We start from the raw sequence: 20,533 nt of genomic DNA, 5'->3' as shown, positions 1-20,533 counted from the left end.
TACGAGTACATCCATACGGTACCAAATCTCACCAAAACGGTACAATACCTTACGTGTACTTCGTTACGGTTCCAAACCACACCGAAACGGTTCAATACCGTAGGAGTACATCCATACGGTACCAAACCACCCCAAAACGGTTTAATACTTTACGAGTACTTCGTTACGGTACCAAACCACACCAAAACGGTGCAATACCGTACGAGTACATCCATACGGTACCAAACCACACAAAAACGGTAGAATACCGTACGAGTACATCCATACGGTACCAAACCACACCAAAAGGGTGCAATACCGTACGAGTACATCCATCCGGTACCAAACCACACCAAAACAGTCCAATACCGTCCGAGTACGTCCATACGGTACCAAACCACACCAAAACGGTGCAATACCGTACGAGTACATCCATACGGTACCAAACCACACCGAAACGGTGCAATACCGTACGAGTACATCCATAAGGTACCAAACCACACCGAAACGGTGCAATACCGTACGGGTACATCCATACGATACCAAACCACACCAAAACGGTGCAATACCATACGAGTACATCCATACGGTACCAAACCACACCAAAACGGTACAATACCTTACGAGCACTTCGTTACGGTTCCAAACCACTCCGAAACGGTGCAATACCGTACGAGTACATCCATACGGTACCAAACCACACCGAAACGGTGCAATACCGTACGAGTACATCCATAAGGTACCAAACCACACCAAAACGGTGCAATACCGTACGAGTACATCCATACGATACCAAACCACACCCAAACGGTGCAATACCGTACGAGTACATCCATACGGTACCAAACCACACCAAAACGGTACAATACCTTACGAGTACTTCGTTACGGTTCCAAACCACACCGAAACGGTGCAATAGCGTACGAGCACATCCATACGGTACCAAACCACACCAAAACGGTGCAATACCGTACGAGTACATCCATACGGTACCAAACCACACCAAAACGGTGCAATACTGTACGAGTACATCCATCCGGTACCAAACCACACCAAAACGGTCCAATACCGTCCGAGTACATCCATACGGTACCAAACCACACCAAAACGGTGCAATACCGTAGGAGTACATCCATAAGGTACCAAACCACACCAAAACGGTGCAATACCGTACGAGTACATCCATACGGTACCAAATCACACCAAAACGGTACAATACCTTACGTGTACTTCGTTACGGTTCCAAACCACACCGAAACGGTGCAATACCGTAGGAGTACATCCATACGGTACCAAACCACACCAAAACGGTTTAATACTTTACGAGTACTTCGTTACGGTACCAAACCACACCAAAACGGTGCAATACCGTACGAGTACATCCATACGGTACCAAACCACACAAAAACGGTAGAATACCGTACGAGTACATCCATACGGTACCAAACCACACCAAAAGGGTGCAATACCGTACGAGTACATCCATCCGGTACCAAACCACACCAAAACAGTCCAATACCGTCCGAGTACGTCCATACGGTACCAAACCACACCAAAACGGTGCAATACCGTACGAGTACATCCATACGGTACCAAACCACACCGAAACGGTGCAATACCGTACGAGTACATCCATAAGGTACCAAACCACACCGAAACGGTGCAATACCGTACGGGTACATCCATACGATACCAAACCACACCAAAACGGTGCAATACCATACGAGTACATCCATACGGTACCAAACCACACCAAAACGGTACAATACCTTACGAGCACTTCGTTACGGTTCCAAACCACTCCGAAACGGTGCAATACCGTACGAGTACATCAATACGGTACCAAACCACACCGAAACGGTGCAATACCGTACGAGTACATCCATAAGGTACCAAACCACACCAAAACGGTGCAATACCGTACGAGTACATCCATACGATACCAAACCACACCCAAACGGTGCAATACCGTACGAGTACATCCATACGGTACCAAACCACACCAAAACGGTACAATACCTTACGAGTACTTCGTTACGGTTCCAAACCACACCGAAACGGTGCAATAGCGTACGAGCACATCCATACGGTACCAAACCACACCAAAACGGTGCAATACAGTACGAGTACATCCATACGGTACCAAACCACACCAAAACGGTTCAATACCGTACGAGTACATCCATACGGTACCAAACCACACCCAAACGGTGCAATACCGTAGGAGTACATCCATAAGGTACCAAACCACACCGAAACGGTGCAATACCGTACGAGTACATCCATACGGTACCAAACCACACCCAAACGGTGCAATACCGTACGAGTACATCCATCCGGTACCAAATCACACGAAAACGGTACAATACCTTACGAGTACTTCGTTACGGTTCCAAACCACACCGAAACGGTGCAATACCGTAGGAGTACATCCATACGGTACCAAACCACACCAAAACGGTACAATAACTTACGAGTACCTCGTTACGGTTCCAAACTACACCGAAACGGTGCAATACCGTACGAGTACATCCATACGGTACCAAACCACACCAAAATGGTACAATACCTTACGAGTACTTCGTTACGGTTCCAAACCACACCGAAACGGTTCAATAGCGTACGAGTACATCCATACGGTACCAAACCACACCAAAACGGTGCAATACCATACGAGTACATCCATACGGTACCAAACCACACCAAAACGGTGCAATACTGTACGAGTACATCCATCCGGTACCAAACCACACCAAAACGGTCCAATACCGTCCGAGTACATCCATACGGTACCAAACCACACCAAAACGGTGCAATACCGTAGGAGTACATCCATAAGGTACCAAACCACACCAAAACGGTGCAATACCGTACGAGTACATCCATACGGTACCAAATCTCACCAAAACGGTACAATACCTTACGTGTACTTCGTTACGGTTCCAAACCACACCGAAACGGTTCAATACCGTAGGAGTACATCCATACGGTACCAAACCACCCCAAAACGGTTTAATACTTTACGAGTACTTCGTTACGGTACCAAACCACACCAAAACGGTGCAATACCGTACGAGTACATCCATACGGTACCAAACCACACAAAAACGGTAGAATACCGTACGAGTACATCCATACGGTACCAAACCACACCAAAAGGGTGCAATACCGTACGAGTACATCCATCCGGTACCAAACCACACCAAAACAGTCCAATACCGTCCGAGTACGTCCATACGGTACCAAACCACACCAAAACGGTGCAATACCGTACGAGTACATCCATACGGTACCAAACCACACCGAAACGGTGCAATACCGTACGAGTACATCCATAAGGTACCAAACCACACCGAAACGGTGCAATACCGTACGGGTACATCCATACGATACCAAACCACACCAAAACGGTGCAATACCATACGAGTACATCCATACGGTACCAAACCACACCAAAACGGTACAATACCTTACGAGCACTTCGTTACGGTTCCAAACCACTCCGAAACGGTGCAATACCGTACGAGTACATCCATACGGTACCAAACCACACCGAAACGGTGCAATACCGTACGAGTACATCCATAAGGTACCAAACCACACCAAAACGGTGCAATACCGTACGAGTACATCCATACGATACCAAACCACACCCAAACGGTGCAATACCGTACGAGTACATCCATACGGTACCAAACCACACCAAAACGGTACAATACCTTACGAGTACTTCGTTACGGTTCCAAACCACACCGAAACGGTTCAATAGCGTACGAGCACATCCATACGGTACCAAACCACACCAAAACTGTAACGTCCTTTTTAATTGAGGTGCTTAAATGTTATATTTAATAACCTAAAGGACTAAAGTGCGATTTTTTTATTAGAGTGGTGCATGTGTGCCGTGTGTTTGTGTGAGGTGGTGTGTGTGTGTTTCCTTTTAAAACAAAAGAAAAGAAAGAAAACCCATCAGGAGAGGTTCCAACGTGTGAGAGAGAGAGAGAGAGAGAGAGAGAGAGAGAGAGAGAGAGATCAGCCGGTGGAAGAAGGAGAAGAGAAAGGGGAAGTGAGAGCTAGGTTGAATTGGAAACTTTGTAAGGTAATTCATGATCTTCTTTACTTGAATTTATGATTTTGTTGTTCAATTCCCTACCTGGCATCTAGTTAGAGGTGAATTGAATTCATGGGAGAAGGGTTTTTGAGGTTGGAATTGGGTTTAATTTCAGAAAATTCGGGGTATGATATGAATATGCATAACTGTGTTGAACCAAATTGAAACTGTTCTATTTTTGACGAATTTATTCAAGGTACCTAGAAATCTTCTAAATTCTTGAAAAAAAATCCTGAAGGTTCATCTGTGAGTCTATTGCATCGTGTTAAATTTTCAGAAAATAACTCGAAGTGGTTTGGCCTACAAAATTCGTGGACTGAACTGGTGTCTGATTCGCGTCTGTGCAGACAGCACAGACACGTGTTGGAAAAACGGGCATAACTTCTTGCTCGGGTATCGGTTTTACGCACCGTTTCTTGATTCCGAAACTAGACTCGTATATCTTTCTGAATATGTATGGGTTGTGTCGTGGTTCTTTCTAGATTATAGCAGTTTTTGAATTAAAGTTCAGGTTTTGGTACTTCTGAAATTCTGGACAGCTTTTGGCTTGTGTTCGTCATGAAATTCCTCAAGATTAAGCATGCTGGGTGGACATGGGTTCTCATGAGTCTTAAACATGGATCAATTGGTGATGTTTTGGTGTTGGAATTATTGGAAAATATTGAGTATGTGATTTTTAATGAGCTTTCGATCGCAGACTGTTCTGCTGAAAACTGTGAATTCTGCTTTAGATATGTAACTTCATTTGAGCGTATCCTGGTCATTCAGACTCTGTTTAGGACAAATTTTATATCAAAATTCATGTACCGGAGGTGTACTTTCTAATGGTGGTGGTTTCATAATCTGGTTTTAACCCTATAAGAAGTTATAAGCAGAATACGACAGGCTGGTCATAGATTTCAAACCAAATGTAGGGGTTATGTGGTGTTTGAGTGTTACGCTTGTTTAGGGACACTTCTAAACCTTTGAGATAGACATGTTAGTATGCGTTAAGTATTGTTAATCTATTGTTGGTATTATAGAGTATTGTTAGGAGGTAGTTTTGACGTTTAAGCGTTCAATAAACTGATATGGTTAGCTTGTGGTTAGGTAACAAGCCGATCAATTGGAGAGATTCCGAAACTGTAAGTTTGGCATACCTCGATCGATACAAGGTGAGTGTGTCTGATATGGTTCTTCCCAATAAAATGTTGCTGTGGTGGTGAGTGTATATCTTGCTAATCGTAGTAAGCTTTCGATATGGTTATCTTTAATGAGATATTGCTGTAATGGTGAGTGTATATCATGCTATTGTTGTTTAGCTTATGATATGTGAGTGTTTGATTCATATATGTTGTTCTATATTGAATTGAACTTGATTGTTGGCTTAGTGCCCGGTGATTGGCTTTATGCCATATGGCTTTATGCCTTAAACTATTGGCTGTGTGCCCGGTGATTGGCTTAATGCCAAAAGGCTTTATGCCTTAAATTATTGGCTATGTGCCCGGTGTTGCTCTTAATTTTTCGATAAACTGTTGACAAGTTGAGATTATCTTTTAGCTGTTGGATATTACTGTTATGTTGTAATTGGAGGATGTGGTGATTATATCTGTTATGTACATTTGAGTATCTCAGATATGTTGAGAATTTATATTTTGGTTGTTATTTATTCGGTTGTTGCTATATTTTGTTGAGCATTTCTATATCTCACACACTCTGGCTTTCCTTTTTGGTCTGCCAGGTAGCAGGTTGCGTAGAGTGGGTCCACTACCGGTCATCGTGTTGAGAAGTGTTTGGGCTAGCATTAGATGATGTGGATGAACGAGTTGGTTGTAGGTAGTAAACTAAAAAGTTGATTTATGTAAGTTATAAATAAGTCGTTGGTGGATGTATTAAAGTGTAAAATTTTTAAAGTATTGTAAAACTATATTGTTGTTTAGTTGTGCGAGATCGTGGTTGGTTGGTCGATACGTCGACTCATTTTTATGTTAAGGTGATAAGTCTTCCGCTGGGTGTTATTCTGACAGGTTGTGAGGTGTGGTTCGGTTTTGGTGTGGAATGTCACGTGGTCGCGTCGACTCGGGCCCACATTGGGTGCCGTTTGCGGGGCGGGGCGTGACAGCTTGGTATCAGAGCTAGTACGATCTAGTCTCTGTGTTAAGAGTCGATTGGGGGTTTGGTAGTGGACCATATGGTGTTGTGTCTGTCGAGTACGTGTCCGTATTTAATACTTAGCACTATGTTTTTGGTGGTGGTTTGAATTGTTGAAACAGGTTATTGATATGGCTCAGTTCATGGAGCAGCAAATGGTAATTATTCCATGGTAGATTGTGCTTGCACTAGCAGTGTCTTATGTGGGCTGTGTTCTGTGTGTTAGAAGTAAATGGACTGAATGGTTCATGGCATTATGGAGAGTATGTGCTAATGCATGTCAAGGAGCCCAGGCTTTGCTGGATATGGTGATAGGTATTTTCAATATTGAATGACGTCGGGTGTAAGTAACAGTAGATGTGTGGTTAAACTTAATCACTTTGTTATTAATGCTTAAGGTGCAGTTAGAGTAATTATATGTTTTGTAAAATGCAATTTATGTTGTAGTGAGAAGGTTGTATTGTTATGTGGTGTGTCAACCTTGCTATAGTGTAGGTTACTGGTGAGGAGACTCTTGAAAGTTGGGTTTACAGACTAGTGAGGGCTAATTTGAATTTGAAATATTAGCATTAAAGTTGTAGGTTTTGTGGTGAATTTGAGGAGATCTTAAAAAAAAAAAAGGGGGGTGTGAATCTTTGGAAGCTATATTGCTTCATTGATGTGTGGTTGGGTACGTGTCTAGTATGTGCACGCGAAGGAGGTGACACACATATAAAGATATATGTAGTACTAGATACAAGGTTTGATATGGTTGTTATTTACCCGTTGTGTGTGAAGTATTAACTGTTATGAAAGTTGAAAACTTTTGAAATGAGTTGAGCGAGTGTGGAGAACATTGAACTTTCTAAAAAAAAAAGAAGAAGGAATTGTGGGTATGTACACATCTAATGTAGTAATGTTTTTGGGCATAGTGCCTAAGGAAATGATGTGGGGTTGTACATACTTTCATTTAGTTAAAAGGATCAAATAAGGTGGAAGTTGAGAATCTTACAGATGGCGATTTTGTGTTGCCTTGATTTGGGTGTATTTGGTAACGTTATAATGTTACTTATAGGAATTTGAATAAGTAGTGATGTGTATCTATGTACTATTTGCAGTTGATTATGTGTTCTTAAGTGACATGTAAGGTATTGAATATGTGGATACATGTGGTGGGTGTATGTGATATAAGTTGATAAATGTAGATGGAAAGAATAATGATTTATAGTTATGTGAAGATGGTTATATTGGTTCTATGTGAACAAGTGTATTGTTTTGGTTGTCTATCAGGTGATAAGTGTAGGTGAGTATTATTCGATATCTTATTACCTATACGAATGAGTGTTAAAAGGTTGGTGAGATAGTCGTCGGATGTAGTGTTAATGGGTGAAATGGTTGCCTAATGGTCAGAGTAGTGAGTTTGGAAGGGATTGAGAGTCACGTTCTGGGTGACGGAAATTAGTTGGAAAATAGGAGCAGATACAAATGGTAATTGTGAATGGTTGGTATTACAAAGAGGGAGCTGTTTTTAGGCTGTAATTTGTTTAGTGGGGTTTGAATGGTGCAAGATAGAGAGGTACAAATTTGACTGTGATTGAATAGTGTTGAGAAAGTGGGCAATGTCTATAAACCGTTGCAAGGATCAGATGAGAAATGGGTTAACTTTGCGGAAGTGAAATTGAAACAGATTGCAGGTGATCTTGGAAACCATTCTGAGAGAATGGGACAGGTATAAGTTTTATTTATTGTTTGATTTGATAACATGATCATGCATTGTGGCTTCGTGTCAGAGTCAGTCCAGTCGACTGGAGTGTCAGTGGTGTTGTGATGAAATAGGCAACGTGCCTATCAAATCATGATACATCTTACATATTGTCATATTCGCATGCCATCAATGATATATATGTTGTGGACTAACCTTGTTTTGAAGGGACACGTTACAACAAAACTGAGTTCGGGTTTCTGAAACAGAATTCGGAGATGGTATAGAGTTGACAGTGGGATATGGAATAGAGTTGGGATTTTTGATTCTGATGGAGTAATGGATTCATCTAGATCCATCTAGAGGATGGTAAGACAAGTGATATGGTACAATTAGGCGTTTGAAATGTTAGGGTGGATGATGTTGGGGTCTATGAGGGAGTGCATGGAGAAAATGGGTTAAATGAAGCACAAATGGTTGCTGAGATTAGAGGAGAAATCTTAAGTGATAATTAGGCTACTGTGGCAATAGGTTTTGTGATGGGTTGATGGTTAGTAAGTTAAGTGAGTTGTCGATTCGTATTAATATGTGTTGGGTTAGATTGTATACCAGTAGTATATACAAATTTCTTGAGGTTTTGTTTGTGTGGGATAGATGTGATTGTTTTGGTGTACCTAAGTGATAAAATGGTTAGTGGAGTATGATTATATAATACACATATAATGTTGTTTTGAGATTGATGTTTGTTGGTAAATCAAGCTGCGATAATGTGCTGGTTGATAATACGAGGTTAAAATTACTTTTCTAAAGGTAATACTCATGTATTGAGAATGTGTGTTGATGTGGTGGTCATGGTGGTTTAGGAATTTGGTACCGTGATGAGAGTTGAGGGCCACAGGTTTTTTTTTTTAGAGGACGAATTGGTATTATGTTAGTACCTGCGAGACTCATATAATTATTTTTGTTGAAAGTTGATGTGAAACAAAGAAGTTTTGAAAATATGAATCATAAGGGTGTTATTTTCCTATATGTTTTGTGTGATAAAGACATAGTTAACAAATGAGAGATTTGGTTGGAGATGAAGGTGAATGAGAGTGGATTACAACAGTGTATTTGAAAAAGTGGCTGGTTTGAGGTTTTGTCCGTATGCATTATCTTTTGAAAGGTGCTGCACATATCAAGGTGTTATGAAGTTGTGTAGTTAGCAATTTATGATGATTGTGCTGCTGGAATTGGTCATGGGACAAGACTGTTTGGGTAACCTTATAGTTTGGTTGTCGCTAGTGTGAGGTTGGTGGTTCTAATTTCGGGGACGAAATTTCCTAAGAGGGGGAGGGTGTAACGTCCTTTTTAATTGAGGTGCTTAAATGTTATATTTAATAACCTAAAGGACTAAAGTGCGATTTTTTTATTAGAGTGGTGCATGTGTGCCGTGTGTTTGTGTGAGGTGGTGTGTGTGTGTTTCCTTTTAAAACAAAAGAAAAGAAAGAAAACCCATCAGGAGAGGTTCCAACGTGTGAGAGAGAGAGAGAGAGAGAGAGAGAGAGAGAGAGAGAGAGAGATCAGCCGGTGGAAGAAGGAGAAGAGAAAGGGGAAGTGAGAGCTAGGTTGAATTGGAAACTTTGTAAGGTAATTCATGATCTTCTTTACTTGAATTTATGATTTTGTTGTTCAATTCCCTACCTGGCATCTAGTTAGAGGTGAATTGAATTCATGGGAGAAGGGTTTTTGAGGTTGGAATTGGGTTTAATTTCAGAAAATTCGGGGTATGATATGAATATGCATAACTGTGTTGAACCAAATTGAAACTGTTCTATTTTTGACGAATTTATTCAAGGTACCTAGAAATCTTCTAAATTCTTGAAAAAAAATCCTGAAGGTTCATCTGTGAGTCTATTGCATCGTGTTAAATTTTCAGAAAATAACTCGAAGTGGTTTGGCCTACAAAATTCGTGGACTGAACTGGTGTCTGATTCGCGTCTGTGCAGACAGCACAGACACGTGTTGGAAAAACGGGCATAACTTCTTGCTCGGGTATCGGTTTTACGCACCGTTTCTTGATTCCGAAACTAGACTCGTATATCTTTCTGAATATGTATGGGTTGTGTCGTGGTTCTTTCTAGATTATAGCAGTTTTTGAATTAAAGTTCAGGTTTTGGTACTTCTGAAATTCTGGACAGCTTTTGGCTTGTGTTCGTCATGAAATTCCTCAAGATTAAGCATGCTGGGTGGACATGGGTTCTCATGAGTCTTAAACATGGATCAATTGGTGATGTTTTGGTGTTGGAATTATTGGAAAATATTGAGTATGTGATTTTTAATGAGCTTTCGATCGCAGACTGTTCTGCTGAAAACTGTGAATTCTGCTTTAGATATGTAACTTCATTTGAGCGTATCCTGGTCATTCAGACTCTGTTTAGGACAAATTTTATATCAAAATTCATGTACCGGAGGTGTACTTTCTAATGGTGGTGGTTTCATAATCTGGTTTTAACCCTATAAGAAGTTATAAGCAGAATACGACAGGCTGGTCATAGATTTCAAACCAAATGTAGGGGTTATGTGGTGTTTGAGTGTTACGCTTGTTTAGGGACACTTCTAAACCTTTGAGATAGACATGTTAGTATGCGTTAAGTATTGTTAATCTATTGTTGGTATTATAGAGTATTGTTAGGAGGTAGTTTTGACGTTTAAGCGTTCAATAAACTGATATGGTTAGCTTGTGGTTAGGTAACAAGCCGATCAATTGGAGAGATTCCGAAACTGTAAGTTTGGCATACCTCGATCGATACAAGGTGAGTGTGTCTGATATGGTTCTTCCCAATAAAATGTTGCTGTGGTGGTGAGTGTATATCTTGCTAATCGTAGTAAGCTTTCGATATGGTTATCTTTAATGAGATATTGCTGTAATGGTGAGTGTATATCATGCTATTGTTGTTTAGCTTATGATATGTGAGTGTTTGATTCATATATGTTGTTCTATATTGAATTGAACTTGATTGTTGGCTTAGTGCCCGGTGATTGGCTTTATGCCATATGGCTTTATGCCTTAAACTATTGGCTGTGTGCCCGGTGATTGGCTTAATGCCAAAAGGCTTTATGCCTTAAATTATTGGCTATGTGCCCGGTGTTGCTCTTAATTTTTCGATAAACTGTTGACAAGTTGAGATTATCTTTTAGCTGTTGGATATTACTGTTATGTTGTAATTGGAGGATGTGGTGATTATATCTGTTATGTACATTTGAGTATCTCAGATATGTTGAGAATTTATATTTTGGTTGTTATTTATTCGGTTGTTGCTATATTTTGTTGAGCATTTCTATATCTCACACACTCTGGCTTTCCTTTTTGGTCTGCCAGGTAGCAGGTTGCGTAGAGTGGGTCCACTACCGGTCATCGTGTTGAGAAGTGTTTGGGCTAGCATTAGATGATGTGGATGAACGAGTTGGTTGTAGGTAGTAAACTAAAAAGTTGATTTATGTAAGTTATAAATAAGTCGTTGGTGGATGTATTAAAGTGTAAAATTTTTAAAGTATTGTAAAACTATATTGTTGTTTAGTTGTGCGAGATCGTGGTTGGTTGGTCGATACGTCGACTCATTTTTATGTTAAGGTGATAAGTCTTCCGCTGGGTGTTATTCTGACAGGTTGTGAGGTGTGGTTCGGTTTTGGTGTGGAATGTCACGTGGTCGCGTCGACTCGGGCCCACATTGGGTGCCGTTTGCGGGGCGGGGCGTGACAAAAACGGTGCAATACCGTACGAGTACATCCATACGGTACCAAACCACACCAAAACGGTGCAATACTGTACGAGTACATCCATCCGGTACCAAACCACACCAAAACGGTCCAATACCGTCCGAGTACATCCATACGGTACCAAACCACACCAAAACGGTGCAATACCGTAGGAGTACATCCATAAGGTACCAAACCACACCAAAACGGTGCAATACCGTACGAGTACATCCATACGGTACCAAATCACACCAAAACGGTACAATACCTTACGTGTACTTCGTTACGGTTCCAAACCACACCGAAACGGTGCAATACCGTAGGAGTACATCCATACGGTACCAAACCACACCAAAACGGTTTAATACTTTACGAGTACTTCGTTACGGTACCAAACCACACCAAAACGGTGCAATACCGTACGAGTACATCCATACGGTACCAAACCACACAAAAACGGTAGAATACCGTACGAGTACATCCATACGGTACCAAACCACACCAAAAGGGTGCAATACCGTACGAGTACATCCATCCGGTACCAAACCACACCAAAACAGTCCAATACCGTCCGAGTACGTCCATACGGTACCAAACCACACCAAAACGGTGCAATACCGTACGAGTACATCCATACGGTACCAAACCACACCGAAACGGTGCAATACCGTACGAGTACATCCATAAGGTACCAAACCACACCGAAACGGTGCAATACCGTACGGGTACATCCATACGATACCAAACCACACCAAAACGGTGCAATACCATACGAGTACATCCATACGGTACCAAACCACACCAAAACGGTACAATACCTTACGAGCACTTCGTTACGGTTCCAAACCACTCCGAAACGGTGCAATACCGTACGAGTACATCAATACGGTACCAAACCACACCGAAACGGTGCAATACCGTACGAGTACATCCATAAGGTACCAAACCACACCAAAACGGTGCAATACCGTACGAGTACATCCATACGATACCAAACCACACCCAAACGGTGCAATACCGTACGAGTACATCCATACGGTACCAAACCACACCAAAACGGTACAATACCTTACGAGTACTTCGTTACGGTTCCAAACCACACCGAAACGGTGCAATAGCGTACGAGCACATCCATACGGTACCAAACCACACCAAAACGGTGCAATACAGTACGAGTACATCCATACGGTACCAAACCACACCAAAACGGTTCAATACCGTACGAGTACATCCATACGGTACCAAACCACACCCAAACGGTGCAATACCGTAGGAGTACATCCATAAGGTACCAAACCACACCAAAACGGTGCAATACCGTACGAGTACATCCATACGGTACCAAACCACACCGAAACGGTTCAATACCGTACGAGTACATCCATACGGTACCAAACCACACCCAAACGGTGCAATACCGTACGACTACATCCATCCGGTACCAAACCACACCAAAACGGTCCAATACCGTCCGAGTACATCCATACGGTACCAAACCACACCAAAACGGTGCAATACCGTAGGAGTACATCCATAAGATACCAAACCACACCAAAACAGTGCAATACCGTACGAGTACATCCATACGGTACCAAATAACACGAAAACGGTACAATACCTTACGAGTACTTCGTTACGGTTCCAAACCACACCGAAACGGTGCAATACCGTAGGAGTACATCCATACGGTACCAAACCACACCAAAACGGTACAATAACTTACGAGTACCTCGTTACGGTTCCAAACTACACCGAAACGGTGCAATACCGTACGAGTACATCCATACGGTACCAAACCACACCAAAATGGTACAATACCTTACGAGTACTTCGTTACGGTTCCAAACCACACCGAAACGGTTCAATAGCGTACGAGTACATCCATACGGTACCAAACCACACCAAAACGGTGCAATACCATACGAGTACATCCATACGGTACCAAACCACACCAAAACGGTGCAATACTGTACGAGTACATCCATCCGGTACCAAACCACACCAAAACGGTCCAATACCGTCCGAGTACATCCATACGGTACCAAACCACACCAAAACGGTGCAATACCGTAGGAGTACATCCATAAGGTACCAAACCACACCAAAACGGTGCAATACCGTACGAGTACATCCATACGGTACCAAATCTCACCAAAACGGTACAATACCTTACGTGTACTTCGTTACGGTTCCAAACCACACCGAAACGGTTCAATACCGTAGGAGTACATCCATACGGTACCAAACCACACCAAAACGGTTTAATACTTTACGAGTACTTCGTTACGGTACCAAACCACACCAAAACGGTGCAATACCGTACGAGTACATCCATACGGTACCAAACCACACAAAAACGGTAGAATACCGTACGAGTACATCCATACGGTACCAAACCACACCAAAAGGGTGCAATACCGTACGAGTACATCCATCCGGTACCAAACCACACCAAAACAGTCCAATACCGTCCGAGTACGTCCATACGGTACCAAACCACACCAAAACGGTGCAATACCGTACGAGTACATCCATACGGTACCAAACCACACCGAAACGGTGCAATACCGTACGAGTACATCCATAAGGTACCAAACCACACCGAAACGGTGCAATACCGTACGGGTACATCCATACGATACCAAACCACACCAAAACGGTGCAATACCATACGAGTACATCCATACGGTACCAAACCACACCAAAACGGTACAATACCTTACGAGCACTTCGTTACGGTTCCAAACCACTCCGAAACGGTGCAATACCGTACGAGTACATCCATACGGTACCAAACCACACCGAAACGGTGCAATACCGTACGAGTACATCCATAAGGTACCAAACCACACCAAAACGGTGCAATACCGTACGAGTACATCCATACGATACCAAACCACACCCAAACGGTGCAATACCGTACGAGTACATCCATACGGTACCAAACCACACCAAAACGGTACAATACCTTACGAGTACTTCGTTACGGTTCCAAACCACACCGAAACGGTGCAATAGCGTACGAGCACATCCATACGGTACCAAACCACACCAAAACGGTGCAATACAGTACGAGTACATCCATACGGTACCAAACCACACCAAAACGGTTCAATACCGTACGAGTACATCCATACGGTACCAAACAACACCAAAACGGTACAATACCTTACGAGTACTTCGTTACGGTTCCAAACCACACCGAAACGGTGCAATACCGTACGAGTACATCCATACGGTACCAAACCACACCGAAAGGGTGCAATACCGTACGAGTACATCCATACGGTACCAAACCACACCGAAACGGTGCAATAACGTACGAGTACATCCATACGGTTCCAAACGACACAAAAACGGTGCAATACCGTACGAGTACATCCATCCGGAACCAAACCACACCAAAACAGTCCAATACCGTCCGAGTACATCCATACGGTACCAAACCACACCAAAACGGTGCAATACCGTAGGAGTACATCCATAAGGTACCAAACCACACCAAAACGGTGCAATACCGTACGAGTACATCCATACGGTACCAAATCATACCAAAACGGTACAATACCTTACGAGTACTTCGTTACGGTTCCAAACAACACCGAAACGGTGCAATACCGTAGGAGTACATCCATACGGTACCAAACCACACCAAAACGGTACAAAACCTTACCAGTACCTCCTTACGGTTCCAAACCACACCGAAACGGTGCAATACCGTACGAGTACATCCATACGGTACCAAACCACACCAAAACGGTACAATTCCTTACGAGTACTTCGTTACGGTTCCAAACTACACCGAAACGGTGCAATAGCGTACGAGTACATCCATACGGTACCAAACCACACCAAAACGGTACAATACCTGACGAGCACTTCGTTACGGTTCCAAACCACACCGAAACGGTGCAATACCGTACGAGTACATCCATACGGTACCAAACCACACCGAAACGGTGCAATACCGTCTGAGTACATCCATACGGTACCAAATCATACCAAAACGGTACAATACCTTACGAGTACTTCGTTACGGTTCCAAACAAAACCGAAACGGTGCAATACCGTAGGAGTACATCCATACGGTACCAAACAACACCAAAACAGTCCAATACCGTCCGAGTACATCCATACGGTACCAAACCACACCAAAACGGTGCAATACCGTAGGAGTACATCCATAAGGTACCAAACCACACCAAAACGGTGCAATACCGTCTGAGTACATCCATACGGTACCAAATCATACCAAAACGGTACAATACCTTACGAGTACTTCGTTACGGTTCCAAACAACACCGAAACGGTGCAATACCGTAGGAGTACATCCATACGGTACCAAACCACACCAAAACGGTACAAAACCTTACGAGTACCTCCTTACGGTTCAAAACCACACCGAAACGGTGCAATACCGTACGAGTACATCCATACGGTACCTAACCACACCAAAACGGTACAATACCTTACGAGTACTTCGTTACGGTTCCAAACAACACCGAAACGGTGCAATACCGTAGGAGTACATCCATACGGTACCAAACCACACCAAAACGGTACAAAACCTTACGAGTACCTTGTTACGGTTCCAAACCACACCGAAACGGTGCAATACCGTACGAGTACATCCATACGGTACCAAACCACACCGAAACGGTGCAATACCGTACGAGTACATCCATAAGGTAGCAAACCACACCAAAACGGTGCAATACCGTACGAGTACATCCATACGCTACCAAACCAAACCAAAACGGTGCAATACTGTACGAGTACATCCATACGGTACCAAACCACACCAAAACGGTACAATACCTTACGAGTACTTCGTTACGGTTCCAAACCACACCGAAACGGTGCAATACCGTACGAGTACATACATACGGTACCAAACCACACCAAAACGGTACAATACCTTACGAGTACTTCGTTACGGTTCCAAACCACACCGAAGCGGTGCAATACCGTACGAGTACATCCATACGGTACCAAACCACACCGAAACGGTGCAATACCGTACGAGTACATCCATACGGTACCAAACCACACCGAAACGGTGCAATACCGTACGGGTACATCCATACGATACCAAACCACACCAAAACGGTGCAATACCGTACGAGTACATCCATACGGTACCAAACCACACCAAAACGGTGCAATACCTTACGAGCACTTCGTTACGGATCCAAACCACACCAAAACGGTGCAATACCGTACGAGTACATCCATACGGTACCAAACCACACCGAAACGGTGCAATACCGTACGAGTACTTCCATACGGTACCAAACCACACCGAAACGGTGCAATACTGTACGAGTACATCCATAAGGTAGCAAACCACACCAAAACGGTGCAATACCGTACGAGTACATCCATACGCTACCAAACCAAACCAAAACGGTGCAATACTGTACGAGTACATCCATACGGTACCAAACCACACCAAAACGGTACAATACCTTACGAGTACTTCGTTACGGTTCCAAACCACACCGAAACGGTGCAATACCGTACGAGTACATCCATACGGTACCAAACCACACCAAAACGGTACAATACCTTACGAGTACTTCGTTACGGTTCCAAACCACACCGAAACGGTGCAATACCGTACGAGTACATCCATACGGTACCAAACCACACCGAAACGGTGCAATACCGTACGAGTACATCCATACGGTACCAAACCACACCGAAACGGTGCAATACCGTACGGGTACATCCATACGATACGAAACCACACCAAAACGGTGCAATACCGTACGAGTACATCCATACGGTACCAAACCACACCAAAACGGTGCAATACCGTACGAGTACATCCATACGATACCAAACCACACCAAAACGGTGCAATACCGTACGAGTACATCCATACGGTACCAAATCTCACCAAAACGGTACAATACCTTACGTGTACTTCGTTACGGTTCCAAACCACACCGAAACGGTTCAATACCGTAGGAGTACATCCATACGGTACCAAACCACACCAAAACGGTTTAATACTTTACGAGTACTTCGTTACGGTACCAAACCACACCAAAACGGTGCAATACCGTACGAGTACATCCATACGGTACCAAACCACACAAAAACGGTAGAATACCGTACGAGTACATCCATACGGTACCAAACCACACCAAAAGGGTGCAATACCGTACGAGTACATCCATCCGGTACCAAACCACACCAAAACAGTCCAATACCGTCCGAGTACGTCCATACGGTACCAAACCACACCAAAACGGTGCAATACCGTACGAGTACATCCATACGGTACCAAACCACACCGAAACGGTGCAATACCGTACGAGTACATCCATAAGGTACCAAACCACACCGAAACGGTGCAATACCGTACGGGTACATCCATACGATACCAAACCACACCAAAACGGTGCAATACCATACGAGTACATCCATACGGTACCAAACCACACCAAAACGGTACAATACCTTACGAGCACTTCGTTACGGTTCCAAACCACTCCGAAACGGTGCAATACCGTACGAGTACATCCATACGGTACCAAACCACACCGAAACGGTGCAATACCGTACGAGTACATCCATAAGGTACCAAACCACACCAAAACGGTGCAATACCGTACGAGTACATCCATACGATACCAAACCACACCCAAACGGTGCAATACCGTACGAGTACATCCATACGGTACCAAACCACACCAAAACGGTACAATACCTTACGAGTACTTCGTTACGGTTCCAAACCACACCGAAACGGTGCAATAGCGTACGAGCACATCCATACGGTACCAAACCACACCAAAACGGTGCAATACAGTACGAGTACATCCATACGGTACCAAACCACACCAAAACGGTTCAATACCGTACGAGTACATCCATACGGTACCAAACAACACCAAAACGGTACAATACCTTACGAGTACTTCGTTACGGTTCCAAACCACACCGAAACGGTGCAATACCGTACGAGTACATCCATACGGTACCAAACCACACCGAAAGGGTGCAATACCGTACGAGTACATCCATACGGTACCAAACCACACCGAAACGGTGCAATAACGTACGAGTACATCCATACGGTTCCAAACGACACAAAAACGGTGCAATACCGTACGAGTACATCCATCCGGAACCAAACCACACCAAAACAGTCCAATACCGTCCGAGTACATCCATACGGTACCAAACCACACCAAAACGGTGCAATACCGTAGGAGTACATCCATAAGGTACCAAACCACACCAAAACGGTGCAATACCGTACGAGTACATCCATACGGTACCAAATCATACCAAAACGGTACAATACCTTACGAGTACTTCGTTACGGTTCCAAACAACACCGAAACGGTGCAATACCGTAGGAGTACATCCATACGGTACCAAACCACACCAAAACGGTACAAAACCTTACCAGTACCTCCTTACGGTTCCAAACCACACCGAAACGGTGCAATACCGTACGAGTACATCCATACGGTACCAAACCACACCAAAACGGTACAATTCCTTACGAGTACTTCGTTACGGTTCCAAACTACACCGAAACGGTGCAATAGCGTACGAGTACATCCATACGGTACCAAACCACACCAAAACGGTACAATACCTGACGAGCACTTCGTTACGGTTCCAAACCACACCGAAACGGTGCAATACCGTACGAGTACATCCATACGGTACCAAACCACACCGAAACGGTGCAATACCGTCTGAGTACATCCATACGGTACCAAATCATACCAAAACGGTACAATACCTTACGAGTACTTCGTTACGGTTCCAAACAAAACCGAAACGGTGCAATACCGTAGGAGTACATCCATACGGTACCAAACAACACCAAAACAGTCCAATACCGTCCGAGTACATCCATACGGTACCAAACCACACCAAAACGGTGCAATACCGTAGGAGTACATCCATAAGGTACCAAACCACACCAAAACGGTGCAATACCGTCTGAGTACATCCATACGGTACCAAATCATACCAAAACGGTACAATACCTTACGAGTACTTCGTTACGGTTCCAAACAACACCGAAACGGTGCAATACCGTAGGAGTACATCCATACGGTACCAAACCACACCAAAACGGTACAAAACCTTACGAGTACCTCCTTACGGTTCAAAACCACACCGAAACGGTGCAATACCGTACGAGTACATCCATACGGTACCTAACCACACCAAAACGGTACAATACCTTACGAGTACTTCGTTACGGTTCCAAACAACACCGAAACGGTGCAATACCGTAGGAGTACATCCATACGGTACCAAACCACACCAAAACGGTACAAAACCTTACGAGTACCTTGTTACGGTTCCAAACCACACCGAAACGGTGCAATACCGTACGAGTACATCCATACGGTACCAAACCACACCGAAACGGTGCAATACCGTACGAGTACATCCATAAGGTAGCAAACCACACCAAAACGGTGCAATACCGTACGAGTACATCCATACGCTACCTAACCAAACCAAAACGGTGCAATACTGTACGAGTACATCCATACGGTACCAAACCACACCAAAACGGTACAATACCTTACGAGTACTTCGTTACGGTTCCAAACCACACCGAAACGGTGCAATACCGTACGAGTACATCCATACGGTACCAAACCACACCAAAACGGTACAATACCTTACGAGTACTTCGTTACGGTTCCAAACCACACCGAAACGGTGCAATACCGTACGAGTACATCCATACGGTACCAAACCACACCGAAACGGTGCAATACCGTACGAGTACATCCATACGGTACCAAACCACACCGAAACGGTGCAATACCGTACGGGTACATCCATACGATACCAAACCACACCAAAACGGTGCAATACCGTACGAGTACATCCATACGGTACCA

The 20,533-nt window shown here is 43.5% G+C and overlaps 1 long non-coding RNA gene across 1 annotated transcript; it reads left to right on the top strand.

The window, feature by feature from the left end:
- The first annotated feature begins 3,926 nt into the window (after nucleotides 1-3,926).
- On the top strand, nucleotides 3,927-11,455 carry LOC131307581 (uncharacterized). The gene is made up of 3 exons (XR_009194166.1): nucleotides 3,927-4,078; nucleotides 5,180-6,535; nucleotides 11,263-11,455. It is a non-coding gene; the product is annotated as an uncharacterized LOC131307581 (long non-coding RNA).
- Nucleotides 11,456-20,533: the final 9,078 nt, after the last annotated feature.

The sequence above is a fragment of the Rhododendron vialii genome, chromosome 11a (assembly GCF_030253575.1).
Source record: "Rhododendron vialii isolate Sample 1 chromosome 11a, ASM3025357v1".
In the NCBI taxonomy this organism is placed as follows: domain Eukaryota; kingdom Viridiplantae; phylum Streptophyta; class Magnoliopsida; order Ericales; family Ericaceae; genus Rhododendron; species Rhododendron vialii.
Note: the sequence above shows the minus strand (reverse complement) of the source record. Positions and strands in the feature narration are given on the sequence as shown.